This window comes from Ailuropoda melanoleuca, chromosome 5, assembly GCF_002007445.2.
Source record: "Ailuropoda melanoleuca isolate Jingjing chromosome 5, ASM200744v2, whole genome shotgun sequence".
NCBI lineage: Eukaryota > Metazoa > Chordata > Mammalia > Carnivora > Ursidae > Ailuropoda > Ailuropoda melanoleuca.
The window spans coordinates 90,276,872-90,295,883 of NC_048222.1; the positions used below are offsets into that span (position 1 = coordinate 90,276,872).

A 19,012-nucleotide genomic window follows, 5' to 3' on the forward strand; every position below is an offset into this window, starting at 1 on the left:
AATTTATGAGAAAGGAAAGGAAAAGCATAGTTTCAAAAACATATACCAAAAAATCTCTAAATATCATAGAATAAATGTTCTTAATAACAGAAAGAAAAATAATAATCCATTTTTGAAATGCTTCTGAACTAAAATAATACCATTACTATTCTACTCCATAGAATATTTAATTGACATGTTCTCTGAAATTACAAAATATTCAAGAAAATATTAAATGGTGTTTATTATCATGTTGTCTTGAATATGATGAGGCAATTTTGGTCCTTACCATGAAAAGAGTATTTCTGTGTATATTAACAGTAGTCTTCTAATAAGACAATGGTTACCCTCCCATTTCATAATTATTTTTCTTTGTTAAAATAGACTATAATAATCAGACAAGAGAAGTGAAAGCTCAGAGGCAATTTTGTTAAGTGCTAAAAACAATGGCAATTCTCCCTGGTTTAGGTGATATAAGGACATGGGGAAGTAATAGAGGGATGCTGGTAGCGCTTAAGATAGACTCTTGAAAAATGAAAGTTAAAACAAAATACAAACACAGGTTTTATCTATGAGGGCTGTAAAATAATCTCTCCCCAATATTTTGGAAAATTGGCTCTAGAGCCAATTCCTTTTAGTTTTAAAAGTGAAGGCAAAGCAGTTAAGATTATACATTAGGCCTTTTTATTTTCCTACCAAATTTCTCTATGAAGCTTCTTAAAATATCTTCTATAATTTAGTTATCAAATTAAATTATAATGTTTAATAGGGTAGTATTCTCTAAGGAAATTACTTATATTCATGATATATGATGAAAGTTTGCTTTCAACTTTTAATAATATTTAAGCTGATTAATGATTATGGATCAATCTATCAAAAAAATGAACTCATACACTTATTCTCAATAGTTGGCAAATTAAAAGCATTCAGCAGTGGAAGATAATCTTTTAAATCAAAACAATTACCTTTGAAAACAAAGAAATCATGTGAAAACTAAATATTAAAAAAAAAGTATAGTTCTTTAAGTTGGTACAAAATTTTACTTTTATAACGAAATCCTCTGAGCAGAGTATAAAGGATAGAGTTTGAACACATGTCAGTGTGGAGATAAAGGCCTATGGATTTATTTAGGGAAAGAAACTTGAAAAACATTCCCTTTAAATCAGCGTTTTGTAAGTTGGCTCATTTGCTTGGATAAAAATTACTAAAATATTTAGAGCATAAAAAATATACCAAGATGCAAGTGTCAGACTATGTTCTGATGTGAAATAGGAAAAAAGATGACTGTATTACTCTTCGATATCTGTAGCTATGCATTAGTGCAAAATTGTCTATATGCAAATGGAATTTTGGTATCTGAGGTGCTAAGCCTTATAGACTATACGATTTAGAAAAATACATGTATAACAATTCTTGTTCAATTCCTAGCACTCTCAGAACAGTCACCAAAGTTAAACAGGCAAGGAAAACTTCCGTCAAGGTGTTTGCCGTAAGTACGAGCAGCCAGGCTATCTGAGTTTAACTTTGCCAAAAGAAAGGGCAGGAAAGTTTTTAAAAGGGAGTAGGGAGAATCTTAAGTCCTCTGTGCTCTCTAAAGGGCCTTATCCAAAGAAGAAAACTGACTCTTATCTTCCCAACAGGAGGCAGTTTTCCAACTTGGAGCAAGGAGCCCACAGCATTAGGCTCTGACCCAACCACAGAACCTGGGAACACTATCTGCCTTGATGGTTACATTTCAAAGGGGTGGCTCTTAGGTCATTGAAAAAGACAGTCCTGGATTGTAAAACTGACTAGAGACTTCAGAAAATTTACATCTCAAAGGGACAGAGAAAGAACCTAAAAGTTCTCCAAGTCAAATGCTCTAAAGTAAGGAAGAAGCCTATTTAAATTTTAGTCAAGGACAACGTTAAGGGCATCTTGGTCAGAATACACACACGCGCGCACACACACACACACATGCACAGGCACGCACAGACACACACACATTCTTACATACTGGCATAAAAGTAATAGCGATAATAGTAAGAGCAGGTGAATGCGATATATTTCTTATCTTAGTAATCAATTTGATCCTCAAATCAACCCTACACTCTCTTCCCTATCATTATTCCAATTTTAAGGTAAGAAAACCAGAGTTGCCAGGTTGGTGAACACGTGCAGATGTGGGAAGAGTGGTGGCCTGGAGAAGGCAGGGAAGCTGCATGCCTTTTCTCCATACCTCACCCAATGTAACTCTTCCACCTAACTGTTCCCGAGTTACATCCTTCTATAATTAACTAGTGTGATCTATAAGCTTCATTCCCAAGGTGGGGCTTGACTCTTATATCAAGAGTCGCATGCTGTACCCACTGAGCCCGCAAGGTGCTCCCGGTGTTCTCACCAGTTGATGGCTCCAGGCCTCCTGCTGCTACAGACTGCATAGGAAAGAGGGTACGGTAAGAGAAATTGATGGTGGTGATGATAGTGGCAAAGTTAGTGACTGCTGGACTGGAAGTGAGGGGGCAGAAAGTCAGTGGAGATGATCCCAAACACAGCAAGCTTGCTTGCATTCGTCATTCTTTCGTGCTAGGAATTAAATGCCAAATTACCTCTCACCAGCCATTGTACTCTATAGTCGTCCTACTCTAATGGGTGAGTATTGTTTGGTTGGAGAAAAGTATTCAGAGGATTTCTTGTTGAAGTAGAATGCTGCCAAGGATCACATTTTTATGGCTTTTTGAAAATTCAATTAGAAATAAAACTAAAGAGATGGGGGGAAAAATAAGAAACCTGAAGCTCAGATACTTTGAGTAACTTGCAGAAAAGTGCTAGAACATAAATTCAAACTCACATAGCTTGACTTCAGGCCTCAAGCTCTTACAAGGAGGTACTGTCAAAATGTCCTTGACTCAAGGTTGTGTTAGTTCTTGTGCAATTCTGGGGTTTACTGGGCCCCTTTCCTCAGGTGATGAAAATCATAGAATACTACTGGCTGCTTCTACTCACCCTAGCACCTTTAACAGCTTTATTCAGAAAGAAAGAGATAATACTAAGGCATTTCTCCCTTTCTTGTGAAAGCTGGAGTGTATACATTCATATTCACAAGGAGATTTCCCCACCATTCTGTGTCTTCTTACTCCTGCATGTGGGTTTGAGATATGTTTGTAAAGGGAAAAGAATACTCTTCTTCCCTTTCTTCTAGAGAACATGAGGCTGGAGGGTGAACATAGGAGCACAGGCCTGAAGTGGAAAGGGCCTTATTAGATTAACCTTGCTCAGTTCATAGGATTAACCAGGGGACAGGTGGATGAGCCAGAGATAGTTTTAAAAATCAGTGCATGCATTAAACACACCCGTAAGCCTCTTTTAAAGCCTTCTGGGATAAGGTACAATTTCCCTCCCTCCTCTCTACAATCCAAGAGCCTCATCTTAGTTTAGCCAAATAGATTTCCATTTGAAAACAAAAGGAGTGTAGTTCTTTGTGTTGTACACCTTAGGTCAAAAGACTAAGGGAGTAGGGGTTAGAGCAGGTGCACAGAAACATTAGGTAGTTTGCCATCTAATTCATCTAATAGCCTTTCATTTGCTCTGTTCTACATCAGAGGGACATGGCATCTCCCATCATGACTCTTAGGGCTTTATTCCAACTGATTCTAGCTAGATTCAGCCAACAGAAGACATTGCTGAAAGATTAGAAATTGTGAATTTTTCACAATTCTGGAGGTTAGATACCCACAATCAGGGTCAGTGAGAGCTCTCTTCCTGGTTCATACCTAGAATTTTTTTACTACGTCCTCACATGGTGGAAGGGACCAGGGATCTATCTATCTATCCCTCTCGCTCTTTCTCTTTATGTGAAGGGGAAAGAGGTCTCCATTAGGAACAGAGAGAATTTTAAGCAGGCTCCATGCCCAGCACAGAGCCCTGCACAGGCTCAATCCCATGGCCCTGAGATCATGACCTGACCTGAAATCAAGAGGCAGATGCTTAACCAACTGAGCCACCCAGGCACCCCAACCAGTGTTATCTTTTTAAAATTAGTTTATGTCATTCTGCCATTCAAACCCCTCTATCACTCAAAGTAAAAAGCTAAGACTGGGGAAAGATCTTCACATGAAAATGATGAATTAACAAGTTGTTTCACCTCATAAAAGGATGTTGCCAGATAAGTGACATTATTTCAAATAAATTGGTTTAAGAAATTTCCTAAGTCATTTTCCTAGCTTGGAATTACCTAGACTAAATAGCAAAGTACTTTTTAATTTATTTATTATTATTATTTTTTAATAATAATTTTTATTATGTTAGTCACCATACAGTACATCCCTAGTTTTTGATGTAAAATTCCATGATTCATTACTTGCATATAATACCCAGTGCACCATGCAATACATGCCCTCCTTAATACCCATCACCAGCCTACCCCATTCCCCCACCCCCTCCCCTCTGAAGCCCTCAGTTTGTTTCCCAGAGTCCATAGTCTCTCATGGTTCATGCCCCCTTCTGTTTGCCCCCCCTTTCAACTTCCCTTTCTTCTCCCACTGATCTTCCTACTTCTTATGTCCATAAATGAGTGAAACCATATGATAATTGTCTTTCTCTGCTTGACTTATTTTGCTTAGCATTATCTCCTCCAGTCCTGTCCATGTTGCAGCAAATGTTGATAAATCATTCTTTTTGAAGGCTGAGTAATATTCCATTGTATATATGGACCACATCTTCTTAAAGTCCATAGTCTCTCATGTTTCATTCCCCCTTCTGATTACCCCCCTTTTCTTTATCCCTTTCTTCCCCTACCGATCCTCCTAGTTCTTATGTTCCATAGATGAGAGAAACCATATGATAATTGTCTTTCTCTGCTTGACTTATTTTGCTTAGCATTATCTCCTCCAGTCCTGTCCATATTGCAGCAAATGTTGATAATTCGTTCTTTCTGATAGCTGAGTAATATTCCATTGTATATATGGACCACATCTTCTTAATCCAGTCATCTGTTGAAGGGCATCTCGGCTCCTTCACAATTTAGCTATTTTGGACAATGCTGCTATGAACATTGAGGTGCATATGGCCCTTCTCTTCACTATGTCTGTATCTCNTAAACACCCAGTAGTGCAATGGCTGGGTCATAGGGTAGTTCAATTTTTAACTTTTTAAGGGACCTCCACATTGTTTTCCAAAGTGGCTGTACCAACTTGCATTCCCACCAACAACGTAAGAGGTTGCTNGGGGCATCACAATGCCGGATTTCGAGCTGTACTACAAAGCTGTGATCACAAAGACAGCATGGTACTGGCACAAAAACAGACACATCGACCAATGGAACAGAATAGAGAACCCAGAAATGGACCCTCGGCTCTTTGGGCAACTAATCTTTGATAAAGCAGGAAAAAACATCCGGTGGAAAAAAGACAGTCTCTTCAATAAATTGCTGGGAAAATTGGACAGCTACATGCAAAAGAATGAAACTTGACCACTCTCTCACACCATACAAAAAGATAAACTCCAAATGGATGAAAGACCTCAATGTGAGACAGGAATCCATCAAAATCCAAGAGGAGAACATAGACAGCAATCTCTTTGACATCGGCCACAGCAACTTTTTTCATGACACATCTCCAAAGGCAAGAGAAACAAAAGATAAAATGAACTTGTGGTACTTCATCAAGATAAAAAACTTCTGCACAGCCAAGGAAACAGTCAAAAAAAACTAAGAGGCAGCCCACAGAATGAGAGAAGATATTTGCAAATGACACTACAGATAAAAGACTGGTATCCAATATCTACAAAGAACTTCTCAAACTCAATACACAAGAAACAAATAATCAAATCATAAAATGGGCAGAAGATATGAACAGACACTTTTCCAATGAAGACATACAAATGGCTAACAGACACATGAAAAAATGTTCAACATCATTAGCCATCAGGGAAATTCAAATCAAAACCACATTGAGATACCACCTTACGCCAGTTAGAATGGCAAAAATTGACAAGGCAGGAAACAACAAATGTTGGAGAGGATGTGGAGAATAGCAAAGTACTTTTGACAAGAATGGTCTTAGTTTTCAGTCACCAACTTGAAGTTCTTTTTCACCCCAAGTGGGAGCTTAGATCATTCTCCTCTGCGGACCTAATCTATAGGTCAGCCCAGAGCCATACTAATAATTTCGATGCCGTCATATATTAAGTTGTTGTTCAGTTGAGTCAACCTCTATTCTGATCTTATTTTTATGCTCTTACTCTAATGACAAATTGTGGATCATTTGCTGGGACTAGCAGCTGCATAAGGACATTTGGACTGTGGAGATCACACATTTAAATACTACAAAATAGAGTACGAAGATAAAAATTATGAGTTTATAGTTCATTTACAAGCCAGGAGCCCAGAACGCCCAAATTAAACCTGGAGTACAGGTAGAACAGATAATGGTCATGTTAGCAAAATTACCTGAAATTTCCTCATTTTTACATTTGTTTCCTGTGTTATTTTGATACATTAAAGTCCCAAGAAAGTACTGTATTGCTGTAAGTACAATTGTTTTTTTCCTTTAAATAGTACATGTCACCTTTATCTCTAGCAGCTCGGCTTTGAATCACTAACATTCATGAGTCACATGAAACTGTTACATGAAGAATTCTATGGTCTTTATGACATTATTATCATCCCTGATAATCATTGAACCAGAGGGTATGGAAGGTCATGACTTTTAGAGCCTCTTATAAAATGTGAAATGGAGTGGCTTGAAGAAGAGAAGAGCAGCCCATAACTTCCCTTGGGTATTTAATTTTTCAGACCTTAAGTCATTGTCTGTTTTTTATTCTTTTGAAAAAAAATTAATGTTTTCTTTTTTCATGAAGGAAAATTAGATCAAAATAAAGTCCGAAATAACAAATTTTTCTCCATTATTTCAGGTAGGACCAATAGGCTTTTTTTTTTAAACAGCCACATTAAGGTTGTGGTGGACAAACTCTAAGGTGACCCCCAATAATTCTTTCCTGTTGGTATTCACACCTTTGTACATCCTTTCCCCTTGAGTGAGGGCAGGACCTGTCATTTGCTCCTAGCCAATAGACAATGCAAAAGTGACAATATGTCTGTCCTTCCTGTGATTTTATCATGTTATGTGAGACTCCATTTTAGCAGACAGGAGCTAGAGACACTCTTGGCATGTTTGATGAAGCAAGCAGCCACACTGAAGTCAACATGGAAAAGAAATTTGAGCAGCTTCTAGGAACTGAAATATCCTTTTTGAGGATCGGATTACGGCAACCTGCAAAAAGCAGGGACCCTCAGTCATATTGCAGGGAGGTGAGTTCTACCAACTTAAATGAACTCAGAAGTTGATTCTGATCCAGTCAAGCCTCAAGATGAGGATACAGGCTGGCTAACACCTTCTTTGCAGCTGTACTTGAAATACTGATCCACAAAAACCAAGATAATAAATGTGTGTTATTTTAAGCTGTTAAGTTTGTGGTAATGTGTTATGTGGTGTTAAATACCTAATACAGAGGTATAAATGAAATACAATAAAGTGAACATAAAGTCTATACTTTGTAAGTTATAACATATGCATATACCTAGGAAACCATCACCATAATATATTACACCAAAAGTTTCCTTGAGCCTTTGTAATTTCTCCCTGCTTTCCCTTTCTGCACCATCCTCAACTCTTCATTGACTTACTGTTAATATAAAATAATTTTGATTTTCCAGAATATTATATGAATGGCTTCACTAGAATCACATCCATACCTTTGTGTGCATGGATGTGCATGTGTGTGTGTGTGTGTGTGTGTGTGTGTGTGTAGTTTCTTCCATCTAGCTTCATTATTCTGAGGGCTATCCATCTTGTTACATGCATCAATAGTTCATTCCACCTCATTGCTGAATAATATTCCATTGTATGATCATATCAAAATCTATTTACTGATGCATCTTTTGATGTATATTAGTTGACAGACTAGATTGTTGCCACTTTTGGCTATTATAATTAAAGCCTCTATGAATATTTGTATGAAAAAAATATGCTTTCATTTCTTTTGGGTATGCCTAGTAGATTGGTTGGATGATATGGAAAGTGGAAGGTTTATTTATTTTTTTAAGAAACTTCCAAATTACTTTTCAAGGTGATTATGCTATTTTGTTTTATATTTTTCCAGCTTTGTTCAGGTATAATTGGTACACAAAAACTGCACAGATTGTATACAATTTGGGGAGTTTCAATATATGTGTACACATGTTAACCAATGTTTATTACTACCATCCAGGTAATAAATATATATCTCTCTTCAAAACTTTCCTTGTCTCCCTTTTTTTGGGGGAAGGGGTGTTTGTGATAAGAGCACAACATGAGCTTTACCCTCTTTATAGAATTTTAAGTACACAATGTATTATCAACTAGAACCGCTATGTTGTACAGCTGATCTCATCCACTTACTCATCTTGTGAAACTAACTTCACACCAATTAAACAGCTTCCCAACCCCCTTCTTTTTTTCCCTGGTAATCATCATTTTATTGTCTACTTCTATACCTTTGACTATTTTGATGCCTCATATAAGAATAATCATGCAAATTTGTCCTGCTGTGACTGATTTATTTCATTTAGTAAAATGTCTTCTTGTTCGTCCTGGAAAACATTGTTGCAAATGGTAGTATTTCCCTCTTTTTTAAGGCTGAGTGATATTCTATTATGTGTTTATGAAACGTTTTCTTTTTTCATTCATCCATCCGTGGACATCTGAGTTGTTTCCAGATGTTGGCTATCGTCAGTAACACTGCAATGAGCATGGGAGTGCAGTTATCTCTTCAAGATGCTGATTTCAATTCTTTTGGATATATACCCAGAAGTGGGATTGTTGGATCACATGGTAGTTCTAGGTTTTAATTTTTTTAATAAACTTCATAGTCTTTTCCATAGCAGCTGCACCAGTTGACATTCCAACAGGGTTCTGATTTCTCTTCATACTCGCCAACACTGTTTTTTAATAGCCATCCTAACTGGTGTGAGGTGATACCGCATTTGGTTATGACTTGCTCAGCTTTAATCATCAGGGAAACGCATCTTTTCATGTACCTCCTGGTCATTTAGGTGTGCTTTTTTAAAGGGCTGTACCATTTTTTATTTCCACCAGTAATAAATAAAAGTTTCAGTTCTTCCACATCCTTGCCAATACATGGTATGGTCAGAATTTTTAGTTATAGTTTTTCTACAGCCTGTATAGTGGTGTCTCATTGTAGTTTAAATTTACATTTATCTAATGAGTAGGATGATAGTAAACATCTTTTCATGTGATTTCTGGCTATTTGTTTTGATTTTTGATATCTCTTAAGATCTTGGCCCACATTAACAAGGTTGTTGAATTATTGCTATGAAGTATTAAGAGTCTTTATATATTCTGAATATAAGTTCTTTATCAGCTAGGTGATTGGCAATTTTTTCCAGTTTATGTCTCACTTTCTTCTTCAAAGAGCAGAAAGTTTTAATTTTGATGTATCCTAATTTATCAACTTTCTTTTATGCATTGTGCTTTGGTACTATGTCTAAGAATTATTTGCCTAAACCAATGTCACAAAGGTGTTGTCCCATATTTTATTGTAGAAGTTTTGTTTTTTATGTTTTTTTTTAATTTTGTGTTTTACATATTTAGGCCTGATATACATTTTAAGTTACTTTTTAGATATAGTGTAAGGAATGGGTAAAAGTTTTTTTTTTCTTTTGAAAATTTGTATCCATTTTTTTAGTAACTTTTTTGAAATGATTCTTTCCTACCTAATTGCCTTTGAATGTTACAATAAAAACCAATTGATTAAATATATGTGTGACTATTTCTGAAATCTCTATTCTATTGAACTTTTTGTGTATCTTTACACCAATACTACACTGTACTGATTACTATAGCTTTGTAATATCCCAAAACCAAATGGTGATTGTCAATTTCTACAAAGAAAGAAAAAGATTACTTGTATTTTGATTAGATTACATCCAACCTAGGCAATAGGCAAGACCTGATATATTGACAATATTGAGTCCACCAATCCATGAACACGGTATTAGCCTCCATTATGTAGGCCTTCTTTCATTTCTCTCAACAATGTTTTATAGTTTTCTATGTACAAATTTTACACATTTTGCCCTATTTCTAAATATTGCTATTATGGGTAATACTGTTTTGTTTTTTAGATTATGCTAAATTCAATACCAGTGAATAGGGACCACCCAGTGATTTATTTTTGGCCAAACTATTTTTTCTGGGTTGCTACTTAAGTTTTAGGTTCTATTCAACAAGAGTGGGAGCCTGCCAGGTAATAAGATATCTTGTATCAAAATAGTAAGGTAGACATAGCAAAGATATGTATCATAACATTCACCTAAATATTGAGCCTTCTTAGAGACTATTTCATGATTGTTTATGTATATTTTGAAAATATGTGTATTCTGCTGTTTGGTTTTCTCTTTTATACAATTAATTACATCAATTGTTCCATAGTGATATTCAAGTTGTCTGTTCCTTTACTGGCTTTCTATTTACTGATTCAATCAATAAATGAAAAGGATTGTTAAAAATCTTCAAAAATAATTGTGGATTCAATTTCTTATTTTAGTTCTATCAATTTTTGCCTCATTTGTTTTGAAACTTTGTTATCATGTATTCATTTATAATTCTTATGCCTTTTTGCAGAATGACTTCTTTATCACTAGAAAAATGCCTCAACTTATTTTTGTTAATATTTGATAATTTAAGGCTATTTTGACTGATATTTATATAACCTTTCTTGCTTTCTTAGAATTGGTATATATACGGTTTGACCTTTCTGTCCTTTTACTTTCAACTTACAAGTTTCTTAATATTTAATTGTGTTTCTTTTATGCAGCATATAGTTGGGTCATCCTTTGAAATCCTGTCTGATAATCTTTTCAAATAATCAAAAATATTTACTGTATTATTGATATGTTTGGGCTCAAATCTACTATCTTACTGTAGTAGTTTTATACGTCTACTCACTTAGTGAAGATGATCATAGCCTCCAAATCTTTAAAAAACATTGTCTCTTAGAGTCTGGGTCATGATGCTAAACTCTTTGTCATAAGAAAGTGTTTTAGTAAAAAAGATTCCTTACACATATGATCATCTTAATAAGTGCATAAAAAACATTTGACAAAATACAACATATTTCCATAATAAAAACCCTCAAAAAATTGGATATACAAAGAATATGCCTCAATATATTAAAGGCTGTATATGAAAACACACAGCTAACATCATTCTCAAGAGTGAATGATTGAAAACTTTTCCTCTAAGATAAGGAAGAAAGCAAGGGTGCCCACTTTCACTAGTCTTATTCAACATAATGCTAGAAGTCCTACTTAGAACAACGGAAATAAGAGGCATTCAATTGGAAAGAAAGAAAATTGTCATCAGTTCAGTAAAGCAGCAGGAAAAAAAAATCAACATACAGAAATTAGTGACATTTTTATACACTAACAACAAAATATCTGAAGAGAGAAAACTCCCCATTCACAATAGAATCAGAAACAAACAACACACTATGGAATGAATATAATCAAGAATCTGAAAGATTTGTACAATGAAAACTAATAGACTTTGATAAAATAAATCAAAGAGGACAAACAAATGGAAAGATATCCTGTGTTCATGGACTGGAAAACTTAACATCATTAAAATGTCCACATTACCCAAAATCATCTACAGATTCAATGTAATTCCTATCAAAATCCCAATTTTTTTAGAAATAGAAAAGACAATACTAAAATTTGTATAAGACCATAAAAACCCCAAATAGCCAAAGTAATCCTGAGAAAAAACAAACCCTGAAGCATCACACTTCATGATTTCAATCTATATTACAAAGCTATGGTAATTAAAGCAGTACAGTACTGGCATAAAAATAGACAAATAGAACACTTAAACAGAATACATAGTCAGATTTAAACCCCTGAATATCAACTAATATTTGACAAGGGAGCCAAGAACACACAATTAGGAAAAGATGCCTTCTTTAACAAATGCTGTTGGCTATCCTTGGTAACCAAGGAAAAGTAAAATTGGAACTCTATCATACACCATTCATTAAAGTTAACTCAAAATAGATTAAAGACAAACATAAGACCTGAAAACATAAAAAACCTAGGGGAGAATCTCCTTGACATTGGTCTTGACAGTAATTTTGTATAAGACACCAAGAGCAGAAACAACAAAACAAAAAGCAACAAGTAGGACCAAATTGAACTAAAAAGCTTCTGCACAGCAAATGAAGAGTCAACAAAATGAAGAGACAACCTTTAGAATGGGAGAAAACATTTGCAAACCATCTACCAAATAAGGGGTTAATATCCAAAATGTATAAAGAACTTATACAACTCAACAACAACAAAAAATCTGTTTAAAAAATGGGCAAAGAAAATGACATTATCGATAAAAGACTGGTATCCAAGATCTACAAAGAACTTCTCAAACTTAATACATGGGAAACAAATAATCAAATCAAAAATGGGCAGAAGATATGAACAGACACTTTTTCAATGAAGACATACAAATGGCTAACAGACACATGAAAAAATATTCAAGATCATTAGCCATCAGGGAAATTCAAATCAAAACCACATTGAGATACCACCTTACACCAGTTAGAATAGCAAAAATTGACAAAGCAAGAAACAACAAATGTTGGAGAGGTTGTGGAGAGAGGGGATCCCTCTTACACTGTTGGTAGGAATGCAAGTTGGTACAGCCACTTTGGAAAACAGTGTGGAGGTCCCTTAAAAAGTTAAAAATTGAGCTACCCTATGATCCAGCAATTGCACTACTGGGTATTTACCCCAAAGATATAGATGTAGTGAAGAGAAGGGCCATATGCACCCCAATTTTCATAGCAGCATTGTCCACAATAGCTAAATTGTGGAAGGAGGTGAGATGCCCTTCAACAGATGACTGGATTAAGATGATGTGGTCCATATATACAACGGAATATTACTCAGCCATCAGAAAGAACAATTACCCAACATTTGCAGCAACACGGACGGGACTGGAGGAGATTATGCTAAGTGAAATAAGTCAAGCAGGGAAAGACAATTATCATATGGTTTCACTCATTTATGGAACATAAGAAATAGGAAGATCGGTAGGAGAAGGAAGGGAAGGATGAAGGGGGGGTAAACAGATGGTGGAATGAACCGTGAGAGACTGTAGACTCTGGGAAACAAACTGAAGGCTTCAGAGGGGAGGGAGGTGGGGGATTGGGATAGGCTGGTGATGGGTATTAAGGAGGGCATGCATTGCATGGTGCACTGGGTGTTATATGCAAATAATGAATCATGGAACAGTACATCAAAAACTAAGGATATACTGTGTAGTGACTAAAATAACATAATAAAAAATTATTATTAAAAAAAGGGCAAAGAAAGTAAATATACATTTTTCCAAAGAAGATATCTAAGTAGCCAACAGTTACATTAAAAGATGTTTAACACTGCTAATCATCAAGAAATACAAATCAAAACCACAATCAGATATCACCTCATATCTATTGGAATGTTTATCATCAAGGAGATAAGAAATATGTCTTGACAAAGATGTGGGAAAAAGGGAACCTTTATACACCATTGATGGGATGTAAATTGTTACAACCATTATGGAATAAAGTCTGAAATTTCTTCAAAAAATTAAAAAACACAATTACCATATGATCCAGCAATCCCAACTTTGGATATATATCCAAAGGAAATGAACGCATGATATCAAAGGGATAACTTTATCTCTGTGTTCACTGCAACATTATTTACAATAGCCAAGATATTAAAAACAACCTAAATGGCCATTAATGGATGACTGGAAAAATAAGATGTGATTTTATATACATATATATATATATATATATATACACACACACACACATATACATATATATATAAAATTCTATATATGTAATATATAGAATATTTATATAATTATCATATATTATATATAATAAAATTATTCAGCCATGAGAAAGAAAGAAATCCTGCCATTTGCAACAACATAGATGGATACTGAAGGCATATGCTAAGTGAAATATTTCAGATGAAGAAAGACAAATACTATATTTTATCACTTATACATGGAGTCTAAAAAAGCTAACTTTTATGAAATAAAATGGTGGTTACTAGGGGCTGGGGATAGAGGAATTGCGAGATGATCTTTAGGGGTATAAACATGCAACTAGTAGATAAGTCCTGAAGATCTAAAGCACTGATAGTAATTATAATCAACAATACCGTATTAGAAACTTCAGCACTGCTGAGACAGATTTTAATAGTGCTCACTACAAAAAAGAAATGATAATAATGGATACGATAGTGGTGTTAGCTTTTCTATGTAATATATATTGCAATATATAAATGTATCAAATCAACACATTTTATATCTCAAACTTCCACAATGTTTTATGTCAATTACATCTCAATTGGCGTAGCAGCCACTTTGCAGACCGGACTTCACTCTCTTGGGTGCGTGCCTTGCTCAGCTCTCTCTGCAACCAGGTCTAAAGCCAATATGGCTGAGATAGAGGAATTTGATAAGTTAAAACTGAAGGAGAGAGAAATACAAGAGAAAAATCCACTTCCTTCAACAGAAACAATTGAATAGGAGAAGCAATCAGGCGAATCATAATGAGGTGTGCACTACTCATATGTGCTGTGCATTCCACAAGCATTCCTTTCTTATTCTACTTCTTTTAGCTGTTTAACTTTGTAAGATGCAAAGAGGTCGGTTCAAGTTTAAATGACTGTGCTGTCCCTTTTCATATCAAAGAAACAAGAACTACTGACAAGGAAGGTCATGCTTCTCTCTCCCACCTGCCTGCATGGCTGGCAGGGAAGGAAAAGAACTCACATGTTGGTGAAGGAAGAAGCTGGGTGAAATCTAGAGTAAAAACCAAGCTGGTCCAAGGTGTCCTGTAAGCTGTAAAATGCAGTTTATATCAGACTGCCATTTTTTGTTCAAATGTTTTAATTATTGGAATGCACATTTTTTTAATATGCAAATAAAGTTTTAAAACCTGATAAAAAGTTTGCTTATCCAACTTAAGTTTTGTTCCTATGACCTAGTGTCTCCTTGATCCAATACACTGAAGATTTAAAAATCATTTCTGGGGCTTTCCTACTCTTAAAATTAAGTCTCGGGACCTCATTCCCAGCTTTTCTATCCTCCAGTTTTAGAAGATAAAAGTCTTTGTAAATATTGTAAATATTTGTAAATATTGGCGAAAAGGTCACCTCTTTCAGATCTGCTTTAAATTAGTGGTTAATCAATTCTGGCCTTTCATTATATTTTATTTCTCAAATACATATAGTGATTCTCAACAAAAGCCATCCAATTACATATCTTTATAATTCCTACTTCCCAGTAACTTCCTAAGTACTTGAAATATGGCACATAGCAGTGTATTTCCTTCCGCCAGTATTCCATCCTAGTTTACCAATAATGAAAATTTTAAAGATTGCGGCAGCTACCCAAATTCTGCCTACCACGAATGATGGGGTCCTCATTACCAGGTGGCCCCAGTCATCAATCCCAAAATTCTATTATGGAGTCGGCTCCGATGGACCATTTTTTGCTGGCACCAACCCTGTCAGGTTGGCTTCCCTGGGAAACAGACTCTGAGGCAGACATCTGTTTTCCAGGAGTGTGTTGGGGAGTGAGCGTAGGAGCAGCACCTGGGAGGGACTGTAGGAAGGATTACAAAAGGGAGAGATGAGGCAACTAGGATTCAGTTGCAACAGGGGCTTCCTCTGGTTCTATGTGGATCCCTGGAGCTAAGATGACCATTCAGAGTTATCCTAAATTGAGGGTAAGGGCTGAGTCTTTGCATCTTCATGTTGACAGTCACTGAAGTTGGATTACCTCTAAGAAGGGACATAACCTTCTTTGAGTAAGAGTTTCCTTCCACTGAGGGAAATGCCTGGGGAGAGATTCAGCTGTAAGTGATCAGCAGGCAATAAACAGTCCCAGCAGTGGAGGGAACAACTGTCTCAGCCCTGAAGGCGAGGACATGGGGTTGCATCACAGCCTCCACCTCACTTCCATAATGGACCAAAGGATAAAGGGGGAAGGAAGAGTTATAGAATCATCACCCTGGAAGCAGGAAAACACTCTCACTCTGAACAGTAATAAGATTAAAAGACTGTGTTGAATGCTTTTTTAGGATTGAGGATTAGATTGCTAAAGTGAGACCAGTGGCTCAGACAGGTTTTAGGGAAGGCATTATCATTTTACCAAGGTTAGAGTTTTGCTAGGATAGAATGAATGAAAGAAAAACAGGCAAGGGAGTCAAGGATAATTGTAGAGGAATGAGAATGATGGCTCAATGAATCTCACAGGATAAGGAATACATACAGTAGGGAAATGGAGGAGATACTTTAGGAAAAATGGTAGGACCAGCAAGTGTTTGCTGGAGTACAACAATTACGAACACTTTCTGTCTTTTAATTTTGAATTCACTGTTTCTCCCAAATCTCCATGTGTTTTCTTTCTCTATTCATTTCTATTTTGTGTCATCAGTAAATTAAGATTGAATGAAGTCACAATTTTTCAGTTTATACCAATTTCTCTGGACAAATATTAACATAAGGAAACAAATTATATTTTAATTTTCCCTGCCCCAAGTTCAGTGGGGGGCTTCCAATCTCAAATGAAATTTGTAGGAAGAACTTATATCGGAATATTCAAAGGGTAGAGAGAATAAATGAAAACCGAAGCTTTTTACGATCCTTTGTTAAGTATATTGATAAAAATATTTTCTCACATGAAAATATATATCTTTTGCTATAAACACCACTTCATTTTTAATTGGATAATTTGGAGTTAATTATACTGAGTACACATGATCCATTTTTTCTGTTATGACATGGTAGTTGCTATAGTTAATACTGCATTTGCAGTATTTAGAATTGCAGTACATTATCCGTAAGTTGATTTCTACATTATCCAGCATTTAAATGGAAATGTTATGGAATTCAATGAGCTATTGCTTGATATGCAGAACAAATTATCTCAGATTCATAATAATTTATGTCATAGGTCTCCTACAGCAATTTGAACAGTTAAGACTTTAACTTTCTGAGTTGTTTTGTTTTGTTTTTAACCAAATACTGTCACTGCTGATCTCTTTATCTGTAGTTAGAGAAATCTTTTTGAGTATTTTTTTTAGCCTATGACTTGAAATGTCAGCTATAATCAAGACAAAGTTTGTTGTTTTCATGAAACCATCACCATTCAGTGCCTCTAGAACCATCAGACAAGAATAGATTAATTTTTCATGAGAAACTAAAGCAATTCTGCTCTTTCATTCAAGGTTTGGGGCTTTCAGGAAACCACAATCCATGACATTATTTTTTCTAATTTGGGAAGCAATGGGAAGAATACATAAACGTGTATATATTTTTATTGAATTGTGTGGGTGTGTGACATTTCTATGCAGGTTCTAGTTCTTATGAGTTAAGGCAGAGGGCTAGTCATCAATTTTAGTGGAAGAATAATATTTAGCATCTGGTCTTTGACCTCTTCTTATTATTCTGAACCTTTGTACCTTCTGAACTGATTACAGTTGACCCTTGAACAATGCAAGCATTAGGGGCTCCAACCCCCCATAGAGTTGTAAATCCGTGTATAACTTTTGATTCCCCCAAAATTTTAATAACTTACTATTGACCAAAGACTTACTGATAACCTAAACTGTCAATTAACACACACTTTATATATTATATACTGTATTTTTATAATAAAGTAATCTAGAGAAAATCACAAAGGAGAGAAAAACCTTTACAGCACTGTAAAGAAAAAAAAATCTTTATATAAGTGAACCTATGCACTTCATACCTAAGCTGCTCAAGGGTCAACTGTATAGGTCATAAGGCATGAGTCCACAGATTAATAATTAGTATATGAGCCTTAGAAGCAGTTTGCTCTCTCATATCACAACCAGTCTGTAAGATTTCCATAATGGAAATCTGTTGTCACTAAGGGTAGGACAATTTTTAATATATCAGAACCCCTAAGTATATTAATTAACCAGGAAAATGAGGCCAATACCAGCTCAGCCTTGTTCATTCTATGCCCTCAACAGATTTGTAGTAAGGTATTAATCAAAGTGTAAAGTTCATCCATTAGTTCCTATGTTTCTCTATGTGTTTCCATATGTCTTGTAAAGTTGCTTCCTTTTATTTGTCTTACTAACCTCATTTCCCTGAATAAAAGCTATAGGAAAGAAAAATAAGCCTGTGATTCAAATGTACAGCTGTTGAAGAAACTGAGGTTGATTATTCCTAAGGGCAAAGAATCCCATTTTTCCAGCCATAAATAGGTAAAGAACATATACATCCACTTCTCTGATCTAGTCCTATGAATTTTTAATGATGACAGCTAAATAATAAAAATTCCCAAAGGTAGCAAACACACGATAACATGCTGGAGGGTCTCTTTAGTCAGATGTGGAGACAAAACACCTGTGAAAGATATTTTTTTTTAATACTATGGAGGCTATGACCTTTAAAAATGTCTACAAAAGCACATCTTTAACTACATGCTGAGAAATAGAGGGTAGTGTTTACATTTCTAGTGCTTCTATTCATGTAAGTAGAAAAAGTGGAGAAGTCCAGAGTTACCATGACTGGTTACATAAAGAATAGTGATTACTTTTAACCACCTCGACGTGTTCTTAAATCTATTTATTGCACAGTTCTGTCTAGGGAATGATCAACCTGAGAGAAAGTAAAGCAAGGGATGATTAAGAACCAAAAACTAATAGAAATGACTTAAAATGATAAATTCAAGGAATATTAGAAAACTGGAAAAACGTGTTTAAATAAAGTGTCTGAATGGTACCATTTAGGAATAAATATGACTAGAAGACCTTTAAACACATTAAACCCAAAAGAAATATATTTTGAAAGCAAAACCTCTTACTGTATTTAAAATTACAATTGAAACACCAAAAACCATGCGTTACCTTGGAATTAACTTAACCAGAGACGTAAAGGACCTATATGCTAGAAACC

The 19,012-nt window shown here is 35.3% G+C and overlaps 1 pseudogene; it reads left to right on the plus strand.

Annotated features, from left to right (window-relative positions):
- LOC109491239 overlaps positions 1 to 19,012 on the plus strand; it is a 170,181-nt pseudogene that overhangs the window by 109,108 nt on the left and 42,061 nt on the right.